Raw genomic sequence first — 8,649 nt, forward strand, 5'->3', positions numbered from 1 at the left:
GGGGGAGTTTGCCTATTCTTAAATGTGGATCACAGAGGTGATCACAACTTTAAGTGGCTCAAAGAATTGTCCATATTCAAACTGGCCAGCTGATAGGTTCTATCAGTTCCCAGAGGAAACTGTAAGCACCCCTTTGCAAGAACATCACTTCTGGGACTATGCTTGCTAACCCATGACATGGGTAGACTGTAATCTGTCAAGAGGAGAGGCAGAAGGAATTTCATGCAGCTCCAGGTATGCAGTGTTTATCAGAAATAATTATAAATCATCTCACATTATCCTTATGATGCTTCATTTTTTTTATCCTCAGTTTCCTATGGGGAAATAAAAAACCCAAACCAGCCAAACCATGAAAACTCATTTACTCTACAAACAATAACTATTTTGAAGCAGCTGCCAAACTCATGCAATATATCTTAAAGGGAAGTTAATTATCTGTATGAAGATATAGAAATCCTGACAGAGCATCATTCCTAGTGCCACTATAAAGAACAAAAAAGGTACAATGTAGGATGGTATGCTACTCTGCAGGATTTAAATAACATGTGTTTGGGATGAATATAATACTCATCAAACATGAAGCAATGAAGGTGTTAAGCAGATCATATCATGACTTCTGAAGGAAAAACTTCCTTATTTGCTTTTTTTAAAAAATAAATAAAGAAAAAATAACATTTCATGCATCTTTAACTCATGCAAACCCTTTCTCCAGTAAAAACAAGGCTATTCTATGCAAAATATATCTTTACACTTAAAGTTGGAATGTCTTAAATGTAAAATTTGCCATTTGTAGTAGCATCTTATAATAACAGAATCATGCCCACTCTAACAGATTTTCAAATATATTCATTTTAATTTTTATATTTTACTTTACTTATTCACTTGCATCCCTGAATCATATGCTGTGGGATTAACATAACATGGAATTTAAGTGAGAAATCTCAGTTATCTTAAAAAATGTATGTTATTTTTATTAAATGTGTTCTATTTTTATTTAAAAAATTAATTATTTTTATAAAAATATTTCTTATAAAGTTGTATTCATTTGAAGTGGTATTCATTTAAATCTGTAGTCACAGACTTCTCTAATTATGTTGGCTTTTCCTTGGAAGATGTGTGATGAAGACTGACAAAAATGGTTAAATTTCCCACTTCCAAAAGGCATTAGCAGTGTCACAAGCTGTGTAGAGCTGAAGTGAAGTGGAATTTTCAAAGGCTACTTGATGCAGGGAAGTGGGAAGGCATTCTGCCAGCTGCTGTGAAAAAAACACAGTTGCTAGGACTGGGGAATGTCTCTTTCCTGTTAGCAGTTTCCTCTACAAGCGTGCAGAGAAAGAGATACCTTTTCTCCCTTGAAGGCTTTCCTGGGTAATTTTCATTACTCAAGTAATCTACTCATTCTTTCCATCTTTTCTAACTCTTCGTCCAGTTAAAAATATTGTCGTCATTAAAGGCAAAAGTGTTTGTCATCAGAACTAGGTGGTTTCTCTTGCATAAGGCCTATTTTCTATGGTCATTACCCCAATGATGATTTGGATTATGAGGTTACACTGTGGGGTGTTGTTTACATAAAAGTATTGGACTTTCATGGTATTTGAATGTAATTCATCAGGCAAATTATCTTTTTACATGAATCCCTGTGCACTGTCTTAATTTGCTCCAGGTGAAAAATAGGTCTTATTTTTCTTAAAAATCTTACAACAGAGCATATTAACCAAAATAAATTTGAAAACCAAATGTCAGTAAGAGTTTTCTTTAGATACAGGTCCCAGGCCACACTCATCACTCAATGTCCCTTGAATTATCCTCCAGTTTTCCGTGATTTAAATAATGCACTCCCAGTGTCCACTTTCCTATATATGCTTCAGTTTGTAGGCAGTCAACATCATCTTGTGTCCACATCCCAGCTCTTCACAGACATCTTGTTTTCTCTAGCTTCTGTTCTAATGCTGGAAACTTCTGCTCTTCCGTTGCTTGCCTACTTGTTCAAATCACTTTTCCGGGGTTTTGGACATTTTTTCTTGTTTTTCTCCTTTTTAATTTTTTTTTTTTTAATAAACTCTTGCATAATTTTTGGGGTCATGCTGACTTATAGTAGGGGTAGAAAACAGAATATAATTGTTCAGACATGCCTCTCCCTGTTGTGAAGCAGCAGAGGACCACAAGCCAACCATATGTCTTTGAATGGGTTTTGTAGCAGCATGATTCCAACCAAATATACTGTAACTTACCAGCAAAAAGTCTTAGACCCTTCCCCAGTGTCACTTAATCACTTGGTGCAGTCATAGACTTCTTTCAGCTCTTCAAGGATGAAGAAGTTTACCTCTGTTGATACACACAGAGATTGCTTACTTGGGTGCAGAAATGACCATGCAGTTGTGAGCTGGAGACTGGATGACTCCCCTCCCCCGCCTACTCCTCTTTCACCAATCCATAGAATTACAGGTGGAAACTGCTTTTTTCTTGACAGGATGGGTCTGTTTCTGAGTCAGTATTCTCAAGAGCTGATCTGTAAGGAAGAATTACAGCAGCCCAAGAAGAGCAGGCAGACCACAGCAAAGGATAGAAAACAGAGCTGACTTCTAGGCTGGTGCCAGACATGCCTCGTCTCCTTTCCATTCCCAGGTTTTTACATTTGCTGATAGGCTATGCAAATGTTCCACAATATTGCATCTCAAGCTGTTACAGGTACAAACTATCTAGATATTTAGATACTATGGTATCTAATAGGATGCTATCAATCTTTTATAGTAAGGGAATACATAAATTATAAACAAATATGTCCTTTGGTCTAGTGGAACAGCATAATGATCAAAGACACACAATAGAAATGTATTTGCTTCTACACTAAGCTTTATTCCCTCAGTGCTCAGTCTGTAGTGATGGACAGGCAGTGAGCTGTCAGTTTTTGTTCTGTCTGTCACACTACACTTACCTCCTGTTGTTTTAAGTAATCAATATGGGGGCTGAAATCACCTACCACTACCTCTGCTACCTACTATTTTGTCCACTCATAAATTATGAATCCCTGCACAACGTCAAGTCTACAATTTCGATTGCATTTGCTAATCATTGATCAATAATTCAAAAGCCTCTTCTTCTTCAAGGGTCCCTAGTTTCCTGGAACATATGGCATAAGGCTGACAGTGTTCACAAAACTATTCTTTTATTATAAAAAAGGAACCAGGGAAAACAAGTTGTTGGAAGTTCTTTCTTCCTTTCTTCCTTTCTTCCTTTCTTCCTTTCTTCCTTTCTTCCTTTCTTCCTTTCTTCCTTTCTTTCTTTTTCTCTTTCTCATCTTTTTCTTTTTTTCCTGGGGGACAAAATTTATATTTTTTTTTATTATTATTATTTTCTCATCTTTCTACAGTGACTGCACAAGAACTTGAGTGCAGTATCTTCCAGGAGTATTTTCAGCTTCATACCTTGAGAAGATGTACCATTTATCAGCCAATCTGGCTAGTTTGGTTTTACAATGATAATGATTGCTATGCTTATTTTTACTGGGACTGGACTGTATTTCCCTTTTCCAGATGGGAAATATTTCATATTTATGTTATGGTGTTTATTCACTATAAAAGAACATGAAAATGAGATAAAAAATAATATTTATTGTGTGTTCCTGTAAATGCATAACCATGAACACAGTGAGGAATAGAGTCTTTACAAGTGAATCTGAAGTCCTTATCCATTACAAGAGAGTCACAGAATGCCTGCTGCAGTATTTCCTTCTCTAAGGTTGTTTTATTAGCTATTTTACTGCTAGAGTAGGACCATGAATAATAAATATCATCATACAGAACAATTCTGATTACTTCTCCATGGAAACCTTTTAAATGGCAAGATCATGAAATTCACTTCATGAATTATCTCTGTGTTTCAAAGTAGAGAAGCTCAGGCATGATAGTGTATTTGATTATTTTCATGACTACCCTAAAAAAAGCCTCAAACTTTCTCAGTCCTTTGTCCTGTGAGCTTAATTTTAGAAGAGATAAAAAAAGGCTTATTTAGATTGTGTTGCATAAAAGCCTCCTTTAATAAAATAAACTTCTTTATTTCATTATATTTAATTGGTTAAGAATTTAAGTTAAAAAAAATAAATGAAACCGGTATGATATTTCACATGATTTTTTGAGTTTTATTGCATTTTCTATAATTATGTATTTATCTATACCTGTATTTCTTTTAGCCATATGTAACAATTAAGTAACTTTAAAAAAACAACCCAGGACTTGGGCATTTAAATACTTGTTTATAAAACTCATAATAAATTCAGTAACATAGTCATTATGTTTTTCTATGAGACTAGACACTGTATGTTTATCTTGAGATTAACTGATATAGCAGCCATAAGTATAGTTAATATCAGACTGACCACCAGTTATATTTTGGTTGTATCAGATACTTATTGGACATTTAATGATAGTACCTTGCAAGGTGATGTACAAGAAACATAAATCACCAAAATATTGCACCTTTACTGCCTAGTAAAGCTCATATTAAAACAGAATTAACAGTAGTCCTTTCTGTTAAAAGAAAATAAAAACTCTACTTACTTCAAAGTTTAATCCTAATTTCAAAAGCTATAATCAGATTTTGAATCTAATATCCCCGATATCCTGGTTTTTTTTTTCCTTTTCTTTTGAAATGTGATTGAAATGTCCAAATTATAGTTCTTCACTGATTTTTCATGTACAAACAGGAGCAGAATAAGAATCAGTTTTATCTACAACTATTACGTATCATTCTCTGGATGACCAGAATTCACGTTGCATTGTCTTACCTGATTCATATCATTGAGCAAAGAAGTTAAAATCAAGGTGGCTTCTATAATACCATATATTTTGTTTCTGTGTCTGGTGTCTTTTTGACTGGCTGGGTAATATCAAGAAATAATTTCTACCCTACATTATATGCACATGTAGTTTTACCATGTATGGGCTCATGAGCTTACCAGTCAGAAGAACAGAGTGGAAGAGAAGAAGAATTATAATGAGGTGAAGCAGGTGCATAGAGTGAGATTTTTCCTACATCAATAACTTGGAAAGTTTCTCGGCTAGTTCAAATTATTGGAGTGGAAAAGAAGATTTAAGAGACATCATTATGATCACTCGGGACTTTTATGTATTTTTCCTTTTTTACATAAGGTTTTTTTTGTAATCGTAATTCATTTTCACGTGGCTTTCTTGTTAGAATTTTGGCCAAAAAACCCCAAAAACCTTTCCAAAGACAGAGCTCATGATTATATGCTTTGTGTAGAGTGCATAGATGGAACTACAATTCTATATTTCTACGGTATCTCTTTTCTTAGCAATGCTAAGACTTCCTGAAAGTCAAAATTACTTTAGATAATGGAGATTTTGAAATAATGCTGTTTTTAAGAATCTAGTAACATACGGAGTCTTATTTTTATCATTTTAAGTTAAGACTGGGATATTTTAGAAGAAATAAAATATTGGCATTTGTTTTAATAGTGAAACTAAATTATGTTGAAATCAAAATATTCCATAGAACCCCAAATCAAAAGATGTCAACAACATTTTGGCAAAGATGTTCCAAGCAGACTAAAATTATTTTCTGCAAACTGATAATTAATGACACTGAAGATATGAATCAAAGTTCAAATATATAAAATTTGAAATCTATAAATAGTTCTACTTTCAAGTGCAAACTTTAATCTTTGCAGCATTTTATTTCCTACAGGCCCTCTTTTTAGCAGTCATTCCTTTGCCAATTTGGATTAATCTTGCCAAACCAAGTTTTGTGCAATACACTTTTTGTATTTCTGGCAGCAACTTTCATCCTTTTCTAACATATTTCAGAGTCTGTGGTAATGGTGGTGGAAGGAGTCTGCCACAGAGCACAGCTGGAAGGTTGGCCAGCTTGTAGAAAATATCCTGCTTCTTGACAAAAATAAGTATAAAAACCTGTTCTTGTTCTGTCCTGTTTATTCCTTAACATGAGGAATAAGTTTTTTACACTGAGGGTGACTGAGCACTGGTGCAGGTTGCCCATAGAGGTTGTTGAGTCTCCATCCTTAGAGATATTCAAAATCTTCCTGGACATGGTCCTGGGCAACTGGCTGTAGGTGGGCCTGCTTGAGCAAGGAGGTTGGATCAGAGGGCTTCCAGAGGTCCCTTCCCACCTCAGCCATTCCACGATTCTAAATTTGTGCTCTTTCTCTCTCCTCAAAGATAAAAAAAATCATATTATTAGCACTATATATTAGAGCTGTTTCAGAACCAAATTTTTGACACTTTTTTTATAACAGCAAATATTTTTATGGAATCCAAATTTGTTCAGAACTGTGATCATAAATTCCAAAAGCTGCAACTGAATTTGTGACAGTAAGGGTATAATTTAGTAAAGTCATACTTTTTTAAATTATAAGGTGTCATTTCCCAGCACGATTGCAAGATGTTTCAGGTGAATAACACTTCTGATATAACTGGTGTCAGAGATCTTACTGATCATAGCAAGTGGGATAACTTCCCTATGCAAAATGAGCAGGATCTCACCTGGCAATCATTCTGATTTTTTCAGGCTCTTTCTTTTCCTTTTCTCTCATGGAGAAAACTGTTGTAACAGCCATCACATGAAAGTACAGACAGGAAAGCTAAGCATGAAATGCAAGTAGAAATTACATTACAGAAAAGAAGAGCCTCATGTACTAATTTAAGCCAGTGTTCAATTGATGGGAGCTAATGAACTACAAAAGCTCTGACATCTTTTGCAGCAGACAACTCAGTGTAAACTAATCAACATTAAGTCAATATAATCTAACCTTTCATTGTTCATTGATCTTTTTTACAGGCTACACACTGCCTGGCCATGTGAATGGTTCAGAAATACATGTCATGAAGAGGACAAAGCGGTTACCACAAAGGAAGACTAAATTTAAATTGGCCAGCATGAAAAGAAAATTAAAATTATCTCCTGCGTATCTTCATTCTGCTTTTATAAAATGCCTATATTTTTCATCAATGCCTGGTAAAAAGAGCCTGAGCAGTTCATCCATGCCTGTCTGACTTTTATGCATTCCAGATGAACCTATGCAATGAAATCACTAAAAACTTGGTATGACCAAAGGCTGTTTCCTCTTAGAAGAAGATACAAGATTCACCAAGACTACAGGCTCACTACTTTCCTCATTAAATTTCAAAAGGGTTTATGAAAATTCGATTTTAATCAATGAATCTCTTGACTGTTTTGAAGCATCATTGGAGAGACCCAGCCTTTCCCACAGAAGCATGGCCTTTTCTCGTATATGTGGATATGAACGGAGGGATGTCACTAGACAGATAAAGATGTTGCACCTCTTTTAAAACCATTAATGTTTTTGCAAAAGAGAATAAAAGCCATGTTTCCTTCTAAGTGTGTTGTAGACAGGAAACTGAGGAGTTTTTGTTGTGGACATGGGAACTAGATATTTGACCTGGTGGTATGTATTTATTTTACTAATAGAGAAATTCCTTGGGCAATGAAATGATACCATGTCACCCAGACCCTAGATCAAATGTCTCTTTATGCATGTAGAAAGAAAAATAAAATATTGCTTTGAAATATAAAACAGCATATAGAACCATTAATACAGATAATGTTTACTAAAATCCACACTTGAAAAGATTACTTTTCTACCTATATTTGGAAAAAAAATTAAAAATGTAAAAGTAACTTACTTGCAAAGATTTTCTATTGTGTTCTGTGCTACACCTTTCTCCTCTCACATTTGTTCTTTCTGTTTGGAAATTTCAAAGGAACCTAAAGGTGCTGGAGACCTGACCTAAGTGGAACTTGATAAAATATATCCTTATGATTATTCTCAGCTCTCAGCAAGGAGATTCTTGAAACCAAAACTTTCCAAGACGCATCTTGATCATTTTGCTCACATGTTGCCTCAATGCAGCTAATAGGACAGCTTGTCTACCTGTCATATGCCAAGCAAGTCTTTGTCTGCAGAGAAGAAATATTTCATATTTTTGTGCTAGAGAACACATACAAATAATTTTAATTTCTCTTTGAAGAGGTAATTTACTAGCCTTATTACATAAACAATAGATTTCTGTGTATTCCAGCTTTTGAGTGTCTTTTTTTTTACTAGGACATTCACAATACCTTTTAAGTCTCTTCAGGATCAACCAAATTATGTTAGAATTTAGTTTTAAAACTTAATTTTTATCTCAGAATCTGAAATAGTATCTCTGTTTCCTATGACAAAATTAGGAGGGGATCACTGAGGAGGAGTGGAGTCACATTAAGGAAATCTCCCAAATGTCTACATCAGACAATGTTATTGAGTCATGAAACTACTAGAGCGCAAGGAGAAAAAGACATGGTGTAACTTCAGTCACAGCTTTTTAGTTTATTCAAATGAAGGACCCTCAAATGGTTTAGTTAGGAATTAAGTTAATTGGGTTTGGTGTAAGGTTGGTCTACTTCCTGCTGGAAAGTTTCCCGTATTTCCTCAGTATAAGTAGCGGCTGGACTCCCATGTCACCCTGTTAGCCCAGACTTTAATTAGTTCTGGCATTCGCCTCATAATGATAAATGCTGAGATGATGAATGGAAATGCAAATGAGTGTGAAGTGGCTCAGCCATCAGTGCTGAATATCATTAATACCTTCCTACTGTTAAATCGATCAATGTCAT

At 34.8% G+C, this 8,649-nt stretch overlaps 1 long non-coding RNA gene across 1 annotated transcript; it reads left to right on the plus strand.

The window, feature by feature from the left end:
• Positions 1-152: 152 nt before the first annotated feature.
• On the plus strand, positions 153-7,614 carry LOC108447865. The gene is made up of 2 exons (XR_001863566.1): positions 153-234; positions 6,814-7,614. It is a non-coding gene; the product is annotated as an uncharacterized LOC108447865 (long non-coding RNA).
• Positions 7,615-8,649: the final 1,035 nt, after the last annotated feature.

This window comes from Corvus brachyrhynchos, unplaced genomic scaffold (assembly GCF_000691975.1).
Source record: "Corvus brachyrhynchos isolate BGI_N302 unplaced genomic scaffold, ASM69197v1 scaffold7, whole genome shotgun sequence".
NCBI classification, from domain to species: Eukaryota; Metazoa; Chordata; class Aves; order Passeriformes; family Corvidae; genus Corvus; species Corvus brachyrhynchos.